Consider the following 12,005-nt stretch of genomic DNA (forward strand, 5'->3'; position numbering starts at 1 on the left):
ATTGTGAGCTCTTTGAGAATAGGGACTGCATTCTTCCTTTCTTTTTTAATCTCTAGTGCTTAATACAGCTGGCACACAGTAGGAACTTTACAAGTATTTGTTGACTAAGGAGTATTATTAGGCTTTGAAAGGGGTGTGAGGAATTGTAGGATCCAGTTTCCTGCCTTGTTGAATTGAACTGAACTGATAACATTTCTTGAGTCCTGCCCTATTTTCTCTAACATGGTTGTGTCAGAAGTCAGAGGATCTTAGGTTATCCTATTTTTAAACTATTTTTTTCAAGGAACATGCTTATATTTTCTCTTCCTCTCACCTGTCCTCCAGGAATAAAAAGAAGATAAAAACAAAACTTTTGTAACAAATATTCATGGTCTTAAAATCCTGACATTTTTCACAAAGCATGAATTTTCTCCAGATAATAACTCAAATATGGTCAACAAGAGTAGGAAATTTAAGGGGTACTAATAGCACTGCCAAGTCAACATACAAACAACTTCTTTCTTAGTCATTCTTGAAGCTCTCTGAAGATTTTAAAAAATTATTTGTATTATTCACATAAATATACATACATATGTATCTATCTATATGTATATATATTATTTTCCCCACTTCCAAACTAGAAGTACACCCACAAACAATTCATTTCTTAGACAAAGCACTTGAACTTTCCTTTTCTCCCCTTTCTTTTCCAGTGTACACTTTACTCTCGTAGCTAATTCCGCTATTGGTACCTTTCACCTGTGATCATCTTTCTGCTTTTCTAGAGAGATGGTTCTTTGTTCATTCATTCTGATTTTCTTTTATCTTAAAAGGTCATTTGGAGCTTATAGTTTGGAGTTTATTTGCTTTTTTTTTTTTTTTAATATAACCCTTTACATTCTTTAGCCGGCAAGTCTTTCCTTGTCACAAAAAGTTAGACAAAAGACAAGATAAGAAAAAAGAAAGCAAGAAAGAGGAAAAAATGTTTAGGAAGATCCATGAAGATGTCAATCATGTCTGACAGTATGTGAAATATTCCATTCCCATAGTCCCCTACCTCTTCAAAGAAGAGAAGAAGATTCTAATTTCTTTTAGTAAGGAGCCATAAACTCGTTCTTAGTGGCCTTAGCTCACTCATTTTTAGGGTACTGGGTCTAAGGGTTTCCTTCTGGAGATCAATCAGTCTTTGCTGTCTTTCCTGTGCACTTCCCTTGGGTTAGTAGGGATTGCCTCTCTGACAGACAATTTGATACTATCTTTCACCAGGAGCTTGTTACATAAAACATCCCACTGACTTTCTCTGTTTGAATCTCACTCCCCAATTTCCTCTAAAGATTATAGGGAGACAGATTTTGGCTTTACCTAACGAAAAACTGCTTCAAAACTAGAGCCATCCAGATATGAAAAGAGTTACCTCAGCAGAAAGTCCACGCCCCATCCCTGGAGGTTGTTAAAGTCAAGTTGGGGGACTATTTTCAAGGGATATTGTGGAGAGAATGAGAGCTGAAACTAGTTATTTTTGTACCTGGAGCAAATATCAATGGCTCACCTGGGGCACAGCTTTGGAAGAAGGAGGGGGAGGAAGAAGTGTCCCAGCTGGGGAAGGGGAGACAGTGACCCCGGGATGAATCCTCAACCATCATCGTGGCCGGTCTAGGAAGGGCAGGGGAGGAAGTGCCTTAGGAGGGGATTTTTACCAGCCAATTTCTCACCATGACCCCCTCCCCTTGTTATAGCTTGAGCAAAGGTTCATGCTTTGTGATAGGGGTCAGGGTTTTAAGACTTTGGATTACCAGAGAACCCTAACCTATGACACAGACATGACAGAGCAAATAGGAAAGGGCTCAGGAAGTGTTGTCAATTCAATTCAATTAAACAAAGATTTACCTAGGATTCAGCTATTGTTAACCTCATGACACAGAGTCATCATTGATCAACCCTTTGATGCGGTTTGTGTCTGAGACCCGGAACAGCATAGAGCACAGCCCAATGCACAGGACTTTCCTTGGGGATACATCCAAGGCAGGGGAACAAAACAATAGACAGACAGGGAAAATCAGGCGAGTAACAAGACTCTCCAAAGCTGCACGGCTCTGCCCCAATGAGGTCTCATCTGTCTTTCTCAATTTCTCTCCCTCCAAAACACACAACTCTAATAAGCCAGGTTAAAGACAAACCCCGAAGCCTGGACACGTTCCCTACTTTTATCCAGCATAGCAAAAAGGCCTCTGACTTTAGAATCAGGGATCAGGATTCAGGTTGACTTCTACCTATGGGACTTGGGGGCAGGTCGCAAAGTTCCTGGACTTTGAGTTTCCTCATCTATAAAATGATAAAGTCACCTCAGCTGACAATAATCCTTGATCCTGTGATCTATAGTTTAGAAACAATTTCAGAATGGGAAAGAAGCTGAAGTCATCATTAGGGCTACTGACCATAGCTGTTACTTCCCTGCCCTGACCCCATTGTGCTCATGGTGATGTTTGAACAGACAACCTTCCAGCTCTGGAATTTGAGGATATTTTTAGCATTCTCATCCTGGAATTAATCCATATCCAATTTTTGAATAGATTTTTTTGATATTTCTTTGTTTTGATGATCACTTCTGATGGATGTGGCTCTTCTCAACAATGAGATGATTCAGACCAGTTCCAATGCTCTTATGATGATGAGAGCCCTCTATATCCGGAGAGAGAATTGTAGGAATTGAATGTGGATCACAACATAGTATTTTCATTTTTTGTTGTTGTTTGCTTGCATTTTATTTTCTTTCTCATTTTTCTTCCTTTTTGATCATATTTTTCTTGTACAGCAAGATAATTGTATAAATATGTATACTTATATTTGATTTACACATTTTTGCCATGTTTAACATATATTGGATTACTTGTCATCTAAGAAAGGGGATGAGGGGAAGGGAGGGAAAAACTGGAGCACAAGGTTTTGCAAGGGTCAGTGTTGACAAATTATCTTTGCATGTGTTTTGGAAATAAAAAGCTTCAATAAAAATGATATTTCTTTGTTGTTTGTTTTTCCTGGTATTTCATGACCCTCTATCTTTATGTCTTTCAAAAAAAGTTGTTGAGTTGTTGCAGTCATGTCCAACTCTTCATGACCCCATTTGGGGTTTTCCTGGAAAAGATACTGAACTAAGTTGCCATTTCTTCTTCTCATTTTCTTCAGCTCATTTAAAGACGAGGAAATGGAAGCAACAGGATTGTGACTTGTTCTAGGTTATATAGTTAGTAAGTGTCTGAGGCCAGATTTGAACTCATTTTCTCTTGACTCCAGGCCTAGCACTCTATCCTGGTGCTACCTAGCTACCGTTTAAAAAAGGATTTTCTTTCCATTTCTTTGGTACACCTTTGTTTTTTAAAAACTCTTTAAAATCCCTAAATAATTCCTTTTTTTCCTCTCTTCTTTTATTTTAGTGTTCCTATTGCTTTTTGCACCTGTTTTCTCTCCAAAACATGTACTGAGAATTCTCACCAGTCAATCCTCCACTTTTCTGCCCCTTCTTGCCATCATTATAGAATTGCACAGCGTTAGATTGGCTCTCTCTCTATCTCCTCCTGGTACACCGTTTGATACTTGAAGTATTTCCTTCCTTTTTCCTTGTGTTATTGCCCCTTCTCAGCAGGCACTGTGATGAAGCTGGGGCTGTCTATCATTAGCCATTTTTTTCTTTCTAATTTTGATTTGCATCTTAAGATTGAAAGCATGATATAGTGGGAAAGGGCTCTGGATTTAGTATGGTAGATTGGAAATAATGGTGGACTTTGATTCAGACTAAGGCTCTTGTCCTTTAACACTTCTGTGACTCAGGCAAGGTATTTCATCTCTCTGGACCTCAGTTTCCTCATTTGTAAAATCATAAAGTAGGATTAGATGGCCTTTAGGATTCTTTTAACACTCTAGACAGGTAGGTAGTACAATGGATAAAGCACTAGGCTTGAAGTCAGGAAGATGGGTTCAAACCTAGCCTTAGGCCCTTACTAGCTGAATGATCTTTGGTTAGTAAAGATTGCTATTTGCTATTTGCTTCAGTTTCTGCAATTATAAAATTGAGATAGTAATAGCATCCACATCTTCAGATAGTCAGATCAAAACAGATTATATCTGTAAAACACTGATTTAAAGTGTCTCATACACAGTAGGCATTTAATAAATCATTGTTTTCTACCTTCCTACAATTCTATAACCTTGGGTAAATTACAGGGTAAGAAACAGACTGAGACCTGTTTAATCTGTCAAATGATGGGGTTGTACTAGCTAACCAACAGAGATATCTAAACCTAAAGTTCTTTTTGTTAAATAGTACTTTTTAAAAAAAAATTGTCTAAGACAATTTTTAATATTCATTTAAAAAAATTTGAGTTCCAAATTTTATCTTTCCCTCTTTCCCTTCCCCTTCTCTAAGATGGTAAGCAATTTGACATGTTTTTTATGCACAATCATGTAAAACATTTTCATATTAGTCATGTTGTGGAAGAAGAAATGCATCAAAAGAAAAAACCACAAAAAACTGAAAATAGTATGCATCTTAAATCTAAAGTTCTTCTAAATTCAAATCCTATGATCCTATGAATTAAAAAGATCTAGATTTAGGTTTGATTCTGAACTCTGCCACTAAATAGTTTTATAACTTTGGGTGAGATACTTAATTCCCCTGGACCTCAGTTTCATCATCCTTAAAATGGAGGTAATAATCCTTTTAATGCTCACCTCACAAGGCTGTTGTAAGGAAACATCTTTGTAAAGTATAAAACCTCATGATGCAGAGTCATCACTAATCAACCCTTGGCTATAGTTTGGGGTTGAGACTTTCTATGAGAGCTTTTCCAACATGTGGATGATCCCAGCATACTAATTATAGGGGATGACCTGGGTCACCTTTGCCAAACTTCCCTAATCATTTCTACTTCTTCCTCATTCAGAGTATGGAGATGCTGTATACATTAGTGTTGCAGCAGGGACACCGGACTAGGAATCAGATTATCTAACTTATGATTTTGTTTTTGCAACTCATTTGCAATGATACTTTGGGAACTTAGTTTTCTCACATATAAAAATGATGGTAATAGATTAGACAATCTAGCAGCTTATTTTCTTTCTTTTTTTTTATTTAATAGCCTTTTATTTACAGGTTATATGCATGGGTAACTTTACAGCATTAACAATTGCCAAACCTCTTGTTCCAATTTTTCACCTCTTACCCCCTACCCCCTCCCCCAGATGGCAGGATGACCAGTAGATGTTAAATATATTAAAATATAAATTAGATACACAATAAGTATACATGACCAAACCATTATTTTGCTGTACAAAAAGAATCAGATTCTGAAATATTGTACAATTAGCTTGTGAAGGAAATCAAAAATGCAGGTGGGCATAAATATAGGGATTGGGAGTTCAATGTAATGGTTTTTAGTCATCACCCAGAGTTCTTTCTCTGGGCGTAGCTAGCAGCTTATTTTCAGCTAAAATTCTTCATACAATAGAAAAACTCTCCTTGTTCCCAATGATCTTGAAGAAAACTAATGATTTGTCTCAAAAAAGTCTTTTTTTTTTCTCTTTTTATATATAATACTGATGAATAGTACTATAATAGGTGCTCTGTCTTTCCCTTCCTCTTTTCTGGAAGGGAGGAAACAGCTGAATCTCACCTAGATCCCGCCTGTTTCCACCCTGCTTCTTTTTTTCTTTCTCACATCTGGGATTATTGACAATTTACTCATTTATTAACATTCTGAGACTTGTAATTCAGAAGAATAAGCACTCCCTCAAAGTTCTGAGAATGACCTGGACTTTTATTGTCTTTGAGCTGGAAGGAAGCCTTGAGACATACCTATTCCTTTACAAAGTAGCCCTCAATGGGGCCAGGGATTTTGCCTGAAAATATTCCTAGAGTGGTCTTATCTTTGCTGTCTATAACAGTGTTTTCAGTTTATGAACTATCTCCAGGGAACATTTCTCTCTGCCTCTCAGAGGAATTATCCTCCATGTGGTGAGATATCTCTATCCACCATAGTGAAGCTATTTTAGACTCTCTCCCTAAAGTCATGCTACTATTTGAGTTGGGGAAGCTTGCTTTCCATCTAGGTACTAATCAATCAGTAAACATTGATTAAGGACCTACTATGTGGCAGGCATTGTACTAAGCACTCTCCTAAGAGTTAGAGAAAGCATTTCTGGCCCCTAGAGCATGTACTCAGCACAATCAATACAAGTTTCTGCCAAGATATATCATTTGTATAAGTGAGACGCAAAAAGCATTTTCATATATGAACCTCAATTGTTGTGTTGAATCATCACTTCCATTCATTGATTCCAGAAGCTTGTGTTATGACCCTTGCCCCCAAGATGAAGGACTGTGAACCAATTTTCAGGTAATATCCCCTACCTGAATTTCCTCAACTATCTGTGAATAGTCAATCGAGGATTATATTTTGCATATCATGTCCTTATTGAATTCTCTTGCTCTTATTCCCAAGTATACTTTTATAGTCCCCCAACTCTCTTATTCTTATCTTCAAGAATGCCATGCCATTTCTCTCTCTCTTTCCACTCCTTCTCTCCTCCTCATCTCTCTCTCTATCTGTCTTGTCTCTCTCTGTTTTTCTCTCTATCTCCTCTTTCTCTATTCTCTGTGTCTCTGTGCATCTCTCTCTCTCTCTCTCTCTCTCTCTCTCTCTCTCTCTCTCTCTCCTATATAAACATGTGTGTATAACTAAATAGTCCATTATGAGTACTAACATATAAAAGTTTTAATTTTTTTTAATTAACAGAAATCACTTTTCTCTGTCTCAAATATCCCGTTCCCCCTACTCTAATCCATTAAGGGGAAAATTCCTTGTAACAAATATATATGGTTAAGGAAAACAAACTCTCTCATCGACTGTGTTCAAAAACATTACATTCTGTACTCTGAATCTATCACCTCTCTTTTCAGGAGGTGGATAATGTGCTAAATCATCAGTCCTCTGGAATTATGGATGGTCATTAAGTTAATCATAGTTCTTACAGCTTTCAAATTTATTTTTCTTTACGGTCTCATAAATGAAAACATTTTTCAATTACCACAATCATATTTTCACAAATACCTATATTTATCTAGTCACCAAGGAACAATACCTTAACTGATCAAACAATTTGATCAATTCCAACAATGGAAATTAAAAAGTATAATATTAGTATCAGTCACAGTTATGAGCAGATCGAGTCTATTATAAAAGAGTTGGATTTTTAAGGCATGGATCAGAATAAGATGTCTACAAAGCTATTAAAAATAAATATTCAAGGAATTCCAACAGTCAAGCTTTCATAACTTCCAGTCTCTAGAACACCTAGAAAAGGCAGACAGGCCTTTGTGCCTACATCAGAGGGCAATGTGGGTAAGGAGAGATTTGGAACATAGAGCCAGGGGGACAGATTTGAAGCAGCAACCTGTCAAACTTTCCCAACATTTCCATCTGAATAACTTTACAATAATACCTCACATAAAATTTGGGGAGACAAAAATGTCAGAGAGGGACAATTTTGCAGCCTAAGACAACTCAGAAGGTGCTTTGGAGGCACCCATGACAGCAGCAGAGCAATTTTGGGAGCTCTCAGTCCAGAAAGAGTAAGCGGGTTGAATAGCTCATCAGAAAGGTGTATCAGGGACCCTTTGTTGGTCTTGGGTATAGGTGCTGCTAACAGGCAACTTTCTTGCTCACATGTAGGTCTGGGTCACAGTTAAGTGATGAAGAGGGCTTATGGTCAGTCATAAGGGAGCAGGGGCCCTGCTCAGAGTTCTAAGAAAGAGAAAAATGCTAGATTTTGAGGCTGCAGGGTCCTTCCTGGCTAAAGACCATAGAAAAGACCAGGAAAGCAGTGACCACACTTCTCCCTAGATCACACCACCTTGGAAATTACAAAAACTTGAAAATGTTTGAAAACAGATGCTCAAAAAAGCTTGGAGCTTGGGACAGTTCTTTCCCACCATGAGGAAAGCAAAGCACAACTTTAATTTAAATTTCAAAGACAAAAAAATAGGCTAAAAAATAAGTATATAACAATAACAATAAAAAATTTGACAAAAAACTAATATTGTGGTAGAGAAGACCAAGACACAAGCTCAGAAGAAGATAATAATGAGAAAACTTAGAGTCAAAACCCAACAATAAAGAATTTGACAATAAAAAAACTAATATTGTGGTAGAGAAGACCAAGACACAAGCTCAGAAGAAGATAATAATGAGAAAACTCAGAGTCAAAACCTCAAAGAAAAATGATAATTGGACACAAACTTAACAAGATTTAAAGAAAGAGATGAGTAATAAAGGAAAAAGTTGGAAAAGAAAAAAAATGATGCAAGAAAATTTTTGAATTAATAGCTTGATAAAAGAGGTACAAAAATACTGGAAAAATAACATCTTAAACAGAATTATCCTGATTGTAAAATAGGCACAAATAATCCACTGAAGAAAAGAACTCCGTAGAATGCAAATTTGGCCAAATGGAAAAATTGCTACAAAGGCTCACTGAATAAAATAATTCCTTAACAAGTAGAATTTAGAAGCTAATGACTCCATGACACATGAAGAAACAATAAAAGAGAGTCAAAAGAATTTTCAGAAAAGAAAAAAAATTGTGAAGTACTTCATAGGAAAATAACTGATCTGGAAAATAAATTGAGGAGAGATATCTTAAGAATTATTGGATTACCTAAAAGCAATGATCAAAAATGAATGTAGACATCATATTTCAAGAAATTATCCAGGGAAAACTGCCCTTATATCTTAGATTCAGAAAACAAAATAGAAATTGAAAAAGTATACTGGTCAACTCCTGAAAGAAATATCAAAGCAAAGTCTTCCAAGAAAATTGTAGCCCAATTCCAGAGCTCCCGTGTGAAAGAGAAAATATTCAACAGTATAAAATCACAGGTAGGATCACACAGGATTCAGCAGCTTCCATGTTTTGGAGCAAAGGGCTTAGAATATTATATTCCAGAAGGCAGAGGAGCTAGGATGATAAGTAAGAAATACCAACTCATCAAAATTGAGTATAATCTTTCAGGGGAAAATAGATATTTAATGAAATAGAAGACTTTTAACCATGAGCAATAATGCAAAAAATTATGTTTAAAATGAAACAAAACAATTAATTTTTGCATTTTTGCAACCCAAGAGTTGTCTTAGGTGATGACACTCAATTTGTAATTCTGCTGAAGAAGGCTATATTCCTTTCCACTTTCTCTTTTTTTTCTGGAAGAGGGGAGGTTTTGATGAATCATTGAGGTCTTGCCTGTTTCTATGCTGTCCCTTTTCCTTTTTCTGCTTAATTTGGAGATATAATTAACCACACTGTGTTACACCAGCTAGCTCACATTTAGCCTAGATGCAATATAATGGCCTAAGATCTACATGATCTCATTCTCTGCAGTTTTTAGAGCCTTGGATCAGATGAAATTCTCAATGCAATCACAATAGTTCAGAACCTCAGTGAAGAAAATTCCTAACATTCAGATAAAGGCTTTATCTTTGCCCTAATTTAAAGTTTTGTTTATTTATAGCTATTCCCTGGCCTCTTAATGTTGGAGGCAAAATTGGGATTCAGAAAACATTTAGGAAGAATAAGCAAGCAGAGTATGTTACAGAGTCGATAAATGGATAAGAAAAGGAAAGGCAGTTAAAGAAGGAGCTGATCCTTTGTGAGATCTTCCCCTAATCCTTGAGGAGGTAAGTAAAACTGACAGTTCCAGTCAGCCTTCTGTTGTGAGATGCTCGCAGAGCCCAATGGTACACTTCCATCTTTTCCATCTCTGCTATAACCATAGGTCAACTATCTTTTCTAGGTTCCCTTTCTACCTGTTGTCTCTATGATTCTTTTGATGTTATATCATTAAATCCTAGGTGAGACAGAAGAGTCTTCCCAGGGTAGCTGGTCCCTCAGTTCTTGTAGTCCCTATTCCTTTCACTTAGTCTACTATCTCAAAGGCTGTGTCTATATCTTCTTAAAAATTCTGGATAAAACAAAAGTACTCCCTGTTGGCTCGAGACCCACACAAGTCCAAATTGCTTTCATTGCTATGAGAGAATGCACATCCCTGGGAACTACAAATCCCACAATGCCCCTCAGTTCTCAACCTGTATTTTCTGTATTAAAAAGTCGGTTTCTACCATCATCAATTTGTTCATTAAAGAAAGTCTGTATTAAATTAAGTACAATCAACCAGCACCGATCTGCTTCTCTGTATCACCTTCTGAACCTCCTTTTTCTTTCTTCCATGAATTTTTAAAGGTTCTCTTTGATACTCTTTTCTTTCTTTCCTTTTTTCTTTTTGGCATTACTATCGCTACTTGTCAATTGCTTTCCCTTTCTCCTTAGAAATAAGCCTTCCCTAGCAATGAATTTAAACATAGTCAAGAAAAAGAAACTCACATATTGGTTGCATCTCTTAAGTGTGGGCTCATTTTGTACCTCCGATCCATTATCTCCCTTTCGGAAGATGGTAAACATGTAAAAAGCCTTTTCTTCATCTTGCCTCATTAAATATCCTTCCCAACCTCCTCCTCTATTGCATTCTGTGATTCTTCTTCAGTTTATCAAATAATTTTTCTCTTTTCCATTCCCTAATGATGCAGTGTTGCCCCTTGTGTATTATCCCATCTGCTGTTCTCACCAGCCTTTGTGTTAAGATCGTTGAATATATCCTGTGATTAGTGCTCGGTACCAATGGCCTCCACTGCTTAATGCTCTCCACATCTCCACTGTCACATATAACCATTGATACTTTTTATTATATTGGCTTTTTCATATTCTGCCTTATGGGCCATGGAAAAGGAAGGTGGAAGGTGGAGCAATCAAGCAGCTTTCCAAGTTTTTTAGAACACGCTCCCAAGTTTATCAGACCCAGGACCAACATCACCCTTAGTAGCCTATTTCTCGAGCTGTGTTGTCTACTTCTAAATCACTCACTTCCACTTCCCCCTCCTCTGACTGGGGCTCCTGCTCTCCCATAATATTAGCCCGTTCTTTGGTATCATTCTTGCCCTCTGAAGTGATTTCTTCTCATTGATCTTTTTCTTCTCATTGATCACCAATTCCAGTTGTGTTGTTTTTTTTTTTTTATCATCCCGATGATCAAATTTTTCTTTCTTATGTCTAACCCAACACTTTCCACAGTTAATGAAAGCTTGTTTCCTCTGTGAACAGGAATAACAATTGCTCAGCACTTCCCTTATTAAAAAAAAATACAATAAATATTTATAAAGGCAGCTTGCTGGATAGAGTACTCGGTCTGGAGTCAGGAAGTTCAAATCTATCTTTGGTCACTTCCTAGCTATGTGATCCTCGATAAGTCACTAAACTTCCATTTGCCTTAGTTTACTCAACTGTAAAATGAGGGTAATAACTGCAACTACCTCTCAGGGTTATTGTGAAGATCAAATGAGATAATATTTGTAAAACACTTAGCCCAGCATCCTGCACATCGTGGGCTCTCTGTAAATGCTTATTCCCATTCTTCTTCAAAAGGCACAAAGCAATGAGGCAGTAGAAAGAATATTGGAACTGGAGTCACAGGATATGGGTTCAAGTCTTGGTTCTGTGGCTCATTACCTCCATTATTTCCCTTCAATGGGACTCTGCAATATGGCAGGATTTGACTTCATGATCTCATTTCTCCTTTCAGCTTTAAAGCCCGTGTCTTCATTCTCCTTTCAGATTAACCCATCTAAATTCCTTTTAGTTTTCATCTTAGGTCCTGCTGCATCTATCAATCACTTTAATTCAAGGATTTGTAATCTTTTTGTGTGTGTCATGAATCCCCTTGCTGAGGATTTTTTTTAGAATAATGTTTTCAACTGCATAAAATAAAATACATAAAACTGCAAAGAAAACCAAGTACAAGGAAGGGAGGAGAAAGCATTTGTTATATACCTATTGTGTATCAGATATTATGATAACCGCTTTACAAATATTATCTTACTTGATCCTCCTAACAACCCTGGGAGGTAGGTGCTATTTTTATCCCCATT

At 36.9% G+C, this 12,005-nt stretch overlaps 1 protein-coding gene across 2 annotated transcripts in view; it reads right to left on the minus strand.

The window, feature by feature from the left end:
* Nucleotides 1-12,005, minus strand: part of PLXNA4 (plexin A4) — a 636,841-nt gene that overhangs the window by 165,865 nt on the left and 458,971 nt on the right. The window lies entirely within an intron of this gene.

This window comes from Sarcophilus harrisii, chromosome 5 (assembly GCF_902635505.1).
Source record: "Sarcophilus harrisii chromosome 5, mSarHar1.11, whole genome shotgun sequence".
Classification (NCBI taxonomy): Eukaryota; Metazoa; Chordata; class Mammalia; order Dasyuromorphia; family Dasyuridae; genus Sarcophilus; species Sarcophilus harrisii.